We start from the raw sequence: 9,720 nt of genomic DNA, 5'->3' as shown, positions 1-9,720 counted from the left end.
AATAACATTCAATGTATTCTTGGGGTAGAATTTTTTTAGTGTATTCTGTCTTACCCTGGCACTGCTGCCGTATCTGGGCCAAGAGTTGAGTATCTGTACAGAGATCGATTGAGATAAGGGATTTCATCCTTGAATGCACAGCTCTTCCTTTTAAAGCCTGCAAGATCTGTGCTGTTGAATAAGGACTGCAAGATCAGAATAGTGAAACTGAAAACATAGGCATGGCCAGGGAAGTCATTCTCTTCCTGGATTTCCCCTTTCTTTAAAAAAATAAAAAAATATGGTCCTTCCCTCCAATATCAAACATTCTTACAAACTTAACAAACTGCTGCTGACAACCATAGCTGCCACACGCAGAAAAGATCTGTCAAAAAGTAAGAGATTTTGGAATAGTAGTTTTTCAGTTCTAATTCATACCTTTAAAGAAGAGAGATATATACAGCTGCTTTGCTGTCAAAGACACAAAGATTTGGAAGGTTCTTTTTTTCCCTCCCACATTTAGCATATGCTTTAACTATGCAAAAGACTTCCAGAGTGGAGGGAACAAGAGAGGAGGAGGAGGGGCAGGGAGGAGGCAAAATTGTCTTCCTTTCTAAGCTGCAATCTGAAGTGATTATAGAAATACTCATGTTCGCTATACATATTTTTGAAGATAAGACTTGTTCATATCAATCAAAACAGAGTGGCAGCAGCAGAGTGAATTTGCTTCGAGTAGCTCTGCTTTGCAGAGTCTGATGCAGCCCTTTGATAACGTTTGTTCGGTTGTAGAGGAGCCCTAATGTCACAGGCACAGCTGGTTTCCCACTCGGCTGTCACACGCAACAGTGGGGGGCTCTCCTCCACTGCAGGTGCCTCTAACATCAGTACTACAGGTCTTCCAAAGGCCACCGCTTTCCTGGGGCCCATGGCCTGTCCCATTTTACCTCTGTCTTACTGAGCTGATAAATAAACTGCTCTTAAGGTTTATTTTCTAAACCTAGGTACTAACTTCCAGCAGCTGGTGATTCCAAACAAATAACACCTTGGGAACTAGCCCTTTTGAAGGAAGATGGTGCAAACCTACTAACGGTTGGGGTAAGTAAAGAGTAGTGGTGGAACCAGGAGAGAACTGGCCAAAGAGGCAAAGGCACTATATGACAACCAGGTGGAAAGTGCTGCAGAGTTAGTTATCTGCAGAAGCAGAGTGGTGGGAGAGGCATGGGAAATTAAAATCTTCTGCTTTCTGAGCTAATCTTATCCTGTTATACCCAGCATTAGACATACTAAAACATTTCCGCTGATACCAATACTAACCATTGCATTGCCTCCAGTGAGAATACAGCTGGGCTGATACTGAACACATTTGAAAATCTTGCCTCATAAAGTAACATTTTGAAGCACTTCATTTTGATTTTTAAAAGTGTGTTTTATGGCTGAGCAGTCTTTATTTGCAGCTCTTTGGGTTGCAGCTGTCTAAAACGGAAGCATTGCTAGTTTTCCAATAAGAGATTTGTGACTACCTTCTTTTTAGGTTAACTGTAAAACATTAGGAGAATTTTGGTATAATTTTTCTTCCTTGAGTAAAACAGAAAACATAAAAATGAGTATCTTTAAAGTTGCCTTTTTTATTTAAAAATTATGCTTATTGCAGGTTTGGGGACTTTTTTGACAAGTTCTGACTGTACATGAATTTTTTTGCACCTCCTTGTGTAGTATAAGGCAAATTAAGAGATGGCTGTACATACTTTTTATCTATAGATCCTGATGGTCAATAGTTGCCATAGAAAATAGTTCGTTTATATGTATGTGACTAATGTTAAATGTTCTCTGTACCCACCAGAAGCAGTGCTGGTCATTCTCCAATGTTTGAATATTTAACAGTTTAGTGCAGAGCCATACTATCCTAGATTGGCTTTGTCTTGGCTTGGAGATAATGGACTTCAGCCTTCCAATGCAGGATCCACTCTCTCTTGAGCACTGCTAAAATTCCATAAGGAGGGAGCTAGGGAGCACTGTCACTTGTGATAAAGAGTGGCAACCTCAGGTGGCCAAGTTAAGTGCAGCATGCAGAAATAGCAGCATGGAGAGTCTGTCAGTTGATGAAGAGCTCTGAAGCACCATCAGATGCCATGTGCAAATTAGCCCCTATAAGCATACAAAGGCAGAAATCAAGGACTAACCTAGAAGAGAGCCTGGGACATGCTCAAAGCAGGACTTTCAGACTCAAGAAGGACAATAGGGTCTATTTTCTGAAAAGTATTGTAGATTTTCTAAATATAGTGTGGCATCGTTGTCAGCTAGGTACATCGAAGACTGTGTTCAACACCACATTTAGCAAGAGAAGATTCTGCATGCCATGTAGCCATACTCTCACAGACTGCTCATACCTTCCCACCTGAAAGCTGCTCTTTGTAGTGTTGTTTTATCACTTTCTCCCAGCAGCTGTGTAAATCCCACAGTCTGGTGTTCCAGCATAGGAGAGAGGACTTGAAGAAGAGGCGGTGTGGAGCACACTAGTCATTCAGTAGATAAATGTGTCAGCAGTGGAGTGCATTGAAAATTATCTGTCTGGGAAGAGCCCTAAGAAAAATAGAGATGCTCAGGTGGTCTGCAGCTCCTCACAAAGCTCTTCAGTCCTCTCCTCAAGGTGCTGCAAGACAAAGAAGTCTCATCCTTGGAATACGAACTTGGGAATGAAGTATGCTCAGGACAAAAGGTTACAGAAGCCCACGCTGTTGTTTCCAGCCTCAACATGAAATACATCACATGGTTTTAGCAAGCAGCCAGAGCGAGCTCGTTTGTATTCCACCTTTCTTGACACTCAGAGGCAGGACCCAGATTGTGACTGCCATTCTAAAATGCTGCGACACATAATAATAAATCTTAAGCACCGAAAAACTGCAGTAATCCATATTCCTTGTGTCACTCATATAATGGCCACTCACAAAACCAGAGAAATTGTAGTAAAGATAACACATTTGACAAGCTGTTCAGAATTGAAATCCACATATTCTTAACTCTCAGACATAGAAAAAAAATCATATGTGGCAAAAAGTATAAATAGATACATTGCACTGAAAAATTGTCATCAGCTTCTCTAGGAGCAGTTCAGGCTAAATTCAAGATGCGGATGGTATCATCTTCACTAAGGCCAATAGTGAAATTCACATATAGGACTTAAGCTGGGTATAGCAAAGCTTTCTGTGTGCTCCTAATGTTTATAGGTGTTATTATTACAGTGGATCAAACTGTAACAAAGACATGTGGGTTTTTTTTAACTTAAAAATCACCTGTGATTTATAGTGATATCCTAGCTAATGACCTGACAGTCAGGATGGGAATATCTGTGGAAAAGATAATATGTTTGAACCAGACAGCTAGAAAGGTTTAGCAGAGGAGTAAGGTACTCTGCTGACTGTCCTTGCTTTTGTTAAGTTCAAATCAAGAGAGATGCATCAGGTGATAGAGCTGATTGTGTGCTGTTAACATCATTGTAACAGAAGTGGATCAGACAGAAAGGCAGGCTTCACACGACTTTCTCAGACACCTACCCAATTAAAACTGGGCTAGTTAAAAAATAATCAGATGTTCACCCCAACAGCTATAGACACTTGGAAAAAATTCAGAATGATCCTAGTACTTTAATCATACTATTTATCTTCCTTTATCTATGTCATTTTTGTATTTTGGAGTCACTTTTTTTTTTTTTTCCCCCACAACTTGCTAAGTGATTACATTCAGCCTTTGCATGAAATACAGAGGGCCAACTCTATGCCCTTTTGTACAGCTACAGACAGCCCACGCAGCATTAAAATGACCGTCATTTTGCTGGTCAAGTCATGCGTGGGTGGCAAGATGTAGAAATATCCCTTAAAGGGCATTCTTCTTAAGTCAACACAGGATGGAACAGGAGACCAAAATAAATAGATAAGTTCTATCTAACATTTCTGAGAAAACAAAAAAACCCCAAAACCAAACAAACAAAAAAAAAAGGCAAAAAGCCCCAACTACAATAAATTGCAGAAATGACATCACAAGAATGAAGATAGTGAGTGAATAACTGAAACAAATTGGTTTAGTGCAACTGATTTATATTTCTAAAGAAGAACTATTTCACTATTTCACTTTTTTGGCACGAAGAAGTCTCTTTTAAACACCCAGATCACCTGTTTCTTCAATTAAGATCTGAGACCTAGCAGTACATATTTTGTGGCATTTTTAATTAATCCTTTACAGACCACAAAAGATCAAAACCAACAAGTAAGATAGTTTTACATGGAAACTGTTCTGGCATTTATACCTTATGCAGAAGACATCAGAAAACAAAGTCAATTTAAGAACAGTTCTCCTCCTCTTAATGCACCAAACAGGGCCTGAAATTATTCACTTTAAACTCCGTAAAAAAGCCTCATTACCTTTAATGAGTTGCATCAAGTTCCCAGTGTGGTAGTCACTAAAATGTCAATATTTACAGTTGCCACCCAGAAACATGAAACTGTCACAGCAATCCCCTTTTGATAACGCAAAACTAGCTCTTCTTGGTTAACACCACATGGTAAGTACAGGGAATAGCAGTCACAGTAGGAGTAACAAAACGTTTGATGAAATCCAGGCACTGAAATCCACGGTGCTTTTCTCTTCAGAGGCACTCAAAAACGCAATGAGTCTACAGTGGCGCAGTAAGTAACTCCCACATCAACCTCCATTAGATAAAATAATTAAGTCTACATCAATGATTTGGAATAACAGACCATTGTCACAGGATCAGTGTTGTGCGCTTTGAAGAAGAAAGGATCTGAGCTGCACCATGCCATTTATTTTCCATAAATGCTTTGGCTTTGCCGTGCTATTCTTGCATCTGCAGGAGCCCATTATCCTGGAGAATATTCTGTTCCATTCACAATTATCTCCTAATTATTTTTGTCCTTTAAGTAGCCACTACTTTGAGGATTTTTCATTATGTGATGCAATTTTCATCACTGAAGCTCCTTGAACTTTCACTGGCAGGAGTGCATTTTTACATTAACCCTTGCAAGTACCCAGCAATACCAACCAGGAGCCAACAATCTGGTAGAGTTTCGATGGCTGCAATGAGATGATCCCTGTACGGAGCCGGAGCTTGGGAACCAAGTGATTCGTATTTAAGCAGTCAAGAGGGACAATAGAAATCCCAGGATTCAGAAGAAATTAGTAGATTGAGGCTTTTCCCACATGCTGTGCTCTGAATAAGACGAGCTTTCACTGAAAGAAAACAAAACAAAACAAAAACTTCTAGCCCTTCCAATTGCAAAAAACAGTCTTCGCTATGTAAATCCCATCACTGTTGTTTTGTGGAGTCTGCAGCCAGCCAGACTGAAACAATGGCACCCAAAGAGCCCACAAACTCCCCGGGTGCATCTTAATGGGCTGTTTGTTAACTTCAAAGCTGACCATTTAAATTCTAACATTATTAGGCAAGTAATCCAAAACATAAGCACCCAGCTTGAATCATTAGCATTCAATTACCTAACATTTTCTCTTGTTTAATCTACAGTGCTGTGCACACTGGTCTTAATTTTTGTTTTGAACAGTGGAGCACTCACGTTTATGTCTCCCTATGTGGAGAGCCATAGTCTGATGAAGAAAAAGAAATATTTAAGCTTGCAAGTACATGGGTCTTTCAATGCCACGAACAATGCAGTTTTACTCTGAGGTTTTCTCCGAATTTATTTGATTTATTTAGGTTATTTCTATTGACTGGGGTCCTTGTTACCTGCTCTGCACAAGGGCTGTTGTTAAGAGGTAAGTGAAGATTTAGCTGCTAATGAAAGATTTCAGAGTCGTTTCCCCTCTTCTTTCTTTGACCAAATGGGAAAAAAAAAAAAGTTGTTTCTATTGCTTTTTCATGGTAGTGTAAAGGTCACTGACAATAGCTCCCCTATAGATGCCAATGTGTGACATTTCGCCGGAATACAACAGAAACGTGATAAGCTACAAAAAAATTCAAATTCCTTTCTAGATAAAGCTGTTTCTCAAACGTGACTTGTTCCTTAAAATAAAGTACAGCAATTTAACTCTTATCTTACGAATCTTACCTGAAACTTAGAGCATGTTTCCTGAATGTAAAAATCTGCAAAAAGATGAAGTAACACTATTCGTGTAAAATACATACAAGACCTGGACAAAAACAATGAGATGTGTATGAACTGATGATTAAACTAAACAGATTATTCAAAATTGCAGTTTTTATCAGTTAAATTCAAGCATGGAGTACAAGGATGGATATTCCATCCAAATCCACAGAGAGTTGCCCCCTCACCAAAGAATAATCCCTAAATTCCTTTTTTATTACTGAGAAGCTCCTTGTTGTGCATTTCCAGATGGCTGTGACCCCCAGCAGCGCTGGAAGGGCCAATACTAACCTCGGGCACAGCAGCTTCACCACTTGCCTCAAAGAATTATTCGTTTTTTCCTGGGCAAAGATTCACATTTGCGGCACTATCACTCAAAAGTGTTCTTATTTATATTGTTGTCAGAAACACAGAAGCTGTGGCTCTTTAATTCAGTTATACTTCAGAGACCCTAACCCGAGTAAGTTTTGCTGGGAACCTAAGCAATTACCAGTTTTGTGGAAAAAAGAGGTGGTAGTGATAGCAGAAGATGAGGAATGTGACAAAACCAATTGTGGTGTATTTTTGACATTTTGTCTTCTGAAATTTCTGTTCTGCTATTCAATTCCTTTCTTTTCTTTTGTTTTCTTTTTTTCATCTCTGAGGTCTGGTCTAAACAAGCAGCGTTTTTTACCTTGGTCTAAGAGGTATTGTCTGTCTCGAAGAAAAAGCATAATAAAAACAACATACCAAAGTTTCATTTCAAGGTAAATTCACCTCAACCAACCCCATTCCCCATTTGAAGTTAAGCTTGGAGTAAGTTTAACTGAAATGAAATGTAACAGAATTTGTCCTCACTGTATTTTTTACCTCAGGGTGGCCCATTTTTATTCATTTGACTGCAATTAGACATGCAACTTTTTGGCTGTGAAGAGAAGACCTGAAATAGATGGACATATCAAACCTATGTATGCAGGAGAACAAAGCTGCCATGAGGCATTTTTACATAATTTTTTTCACATGATATTTTTTTACAGAGATTTATTTATGGAAGATTATTTTATATAGATCCTGTTAAAACTCCCTGGATTCACCATTATACAATGTAAGCCTGTGAGCACTGAACTGATCCATGGTGAAGAACTGGATAAAAGACTGTTCTCATCTCTGGATGAAGAAAGCATCACTAGGCAGATTCACCATCCAAAAGAGTTATGAAGTCAAGCTGCCAACTGTTCTTCAAGATTGTGCCCCCAAAAAGCTGAAAAAGATCACTTTAAAAAAAAAAAAAGATAAAAAAGACATTGAAATTAGTGACTGCAGGACTGGAGTTTGGACATGAGCTCAAGCTCAAGCAAAAAAGAGGGAAAAACACAAACTAGGGTCATAAATACTAGACAGGAAGCTGATTAAAGTGCTGCTTTATCCCTGCCTGCCTGTAGACCTTTTCCTTTCTCTTATCCATAACAAGCAATCAAAAAATCCCTCTGTCATTCTGTAGGAAGTCACTCTGCATCCCTTTCCCCATTCCCAAGCGTGGCTTTCTAAAACCCCTTGGGTGGTTTTCCAGGTAAAAATACAGGCTGAACTTTGCAAACTTCTCTCAAGCTCTGGTGGTTTCACACCAGTTTGGGAATTTCCATTACAGTGTCATCTTCGATCCACTCTGTTCTAAACACAATTATGGGAATTTTGTGAATCATCTTGTTGTAGAGTAACAAAGTATTGCAATGCAGTAATGGAGGGTACCAGCAGACGGTGACATATGTAAATTGCTATAAAGATTCTGTGCAACAAAAGAGTCTTCAGAATATGCAGACATTCGACGTACTTCTGCTTCCATATATTGTAATGCTCAGGAAAAAAAAAATCTTCTTTTCATTATTTCTAACTTGGTCTGCTACAGCTGGTGGCAGCTGTTTGGGGACTTTTTTCTGCCACTCAGATAATTTTGTTTGGCATTGATGCCTGAGTAGCTGCTGCAAACCATCTTGGAAACTCCTACAGAGTGTGTCTACATTATGCTTTTTTGCTGAGTATTTTTTTTTCCTTTGGAGAAGTTATTACCAAGTGCACTGTTTACTGTTTATTGTTGATATCACAGGGGAACCAGAATGCAAAATAGATGGCTTTAATAGCCACAGGGTAGCATACAGGGGGCTAGCAGAGGGGAAATGCTAATTCCCATTACCATTTCCTGGCCCAGATGGTCAGGACTTCAGTACACGATGGTTTGAAATGCTATTATGAGTACGAGCTAATATCGATTCTACAGAGAAGGCTTTGGCAAATCTGTTACCAGCTCTTTTAAATTGCACCTCACTAACAATTTAGGGTAGCCATTCATCCAGAGAAAAGAAATACAGCTCTGGGCTTGCTGAACTTTTCTCTGAGTTGACCTTAGGAGGGAAAAACTTTGCAAAGTCACATTAGTGCTTTTTCTTGGCAAGAATGGACTGCAGATCTGTTCTGCAGAAATCACTTGCTCAAGCAATAACCCTGTCCTTGTACCCCATATAGATCCAGCTCACTTGTTCCATGAGAAAACACTTGTGGCTGCTGAAGGTGTTATTGCCCCTGATGTTTATTGTAGGTGATCCACCAGAGGCTTTCACTTCAAAATAGAAAGGACTATGTGTTGTTGCTCCAGTCATGTCCAGCCATCATTGCAGTCTTTCCTCTCTGGTGGATCAGAGGGATATGTAGTACCATGAAATGGGTGCCACTGAGGCACAGGAATGTTCTCTGAGGCCTCAGGGTTGGACAGCTGGAATGCAGGATGGGCAAAACTGATCCCAGCTCATCTACTGGAGTTTTGCAAGGCTGTGGTGTTTCTGCACATGGGGTTTGTTCTTTTGTGTTAACAGCAACTGGTGCCATTCAGAAACAGGGAAGAAAATAAAACAACTAGACTGTGGTAGTTGAGGAACCAATAAGGTTTGCTGAGCCAAAGAAAAGTTTGTATTCCTACCAAGTGTTATCCCACATATTCAGACCAGGAAGAAGAAGTAATTGAGGACAATCAATAAACAATGGAAATAGGTTAAAGCAGTACAAAACACTAAAGCAACAAGAATGGAGACAGTATTGTTCTCAGACATGGTCACATTCATTGATGCACTAAACATATGCAGAACCCTAATGTGATTTAGTTTGTTCAGAGTTTGCTTTTCCCTAGCCAGGCCAGCTTTCACTACCCCAAAAGGTGGTCCTTTCCTAGTACTAACCTATATTAAGCCCACAGTTGAAAAATATGAGCAAGAAGTACTATCAAAGCTCCTCTTCTTTCTCTCTAAGGTTCCTAAATTGTGCAGTCTCCTTCAGGGTGCTCTTTATTTGGTCAGACTATGTGAAGAGCTGGTCTCTTTCATGTCTAGGTAGCCATAGAAGCTGCATGTGTTTCTCCATTCAAGAGCAGGTATGAGCTGACCACTGCTGTCACTTTAGCAGTGTTAACTGGTAAACATTTTATTGTAGAGGAGATTCAGTTTGAAAACATAGTCTTAAATGCTTGTATGTTGTGAGGAAACACAAGTTTAGAAGCAAGCACGGTCATCTAAAGTCAACCCTTTTATTTTGGAATGAGTAATTTTTCATTCTTTGAGTTTAAATTTTTCTTACTAATCCAAAGTGTATACTTGCAGTTCTGGGA

General features: G+C 39.5%; 1 long non-coding RNA gene across 1 annotated transcript; it reads left to right on the top strand.

The window, feature by feature from the left end:
• Positions 1-8,136, top strand: LOC135578601 (uncharacterized). Its single transcript, XR_010470534.1, has 4 exons — positions 1-374; positions 981-1,074; positions 6,734-6,835; positions 6,944-8,136. It is a non-coding gene; the product is annotated as an uncharacterized LOC135578601 (long non-coding RNA).
• Positions 8,137-9,720: the final 1,584 nt, after the last annotated feature.

Source organism: Columba livia, chromosome 2 (genome assembly GCF_036013475.1).
Source record: "Columba livia isolate bColLiv1 breed racing homer chromosome 2, bColLiv1.pat.W.v2, whole genome shotgun sequence".
Classification (NCBI taxonomy): Eukaryota; Metazoa; Chordata; class Aves; order Columbiformes; family Columbidae; genus Columba; species Columba livia.
Note: the sequence above shows the minus strand (reverse complement) of the source record. Positions and strands in the feature narration are given on the sequence as shown.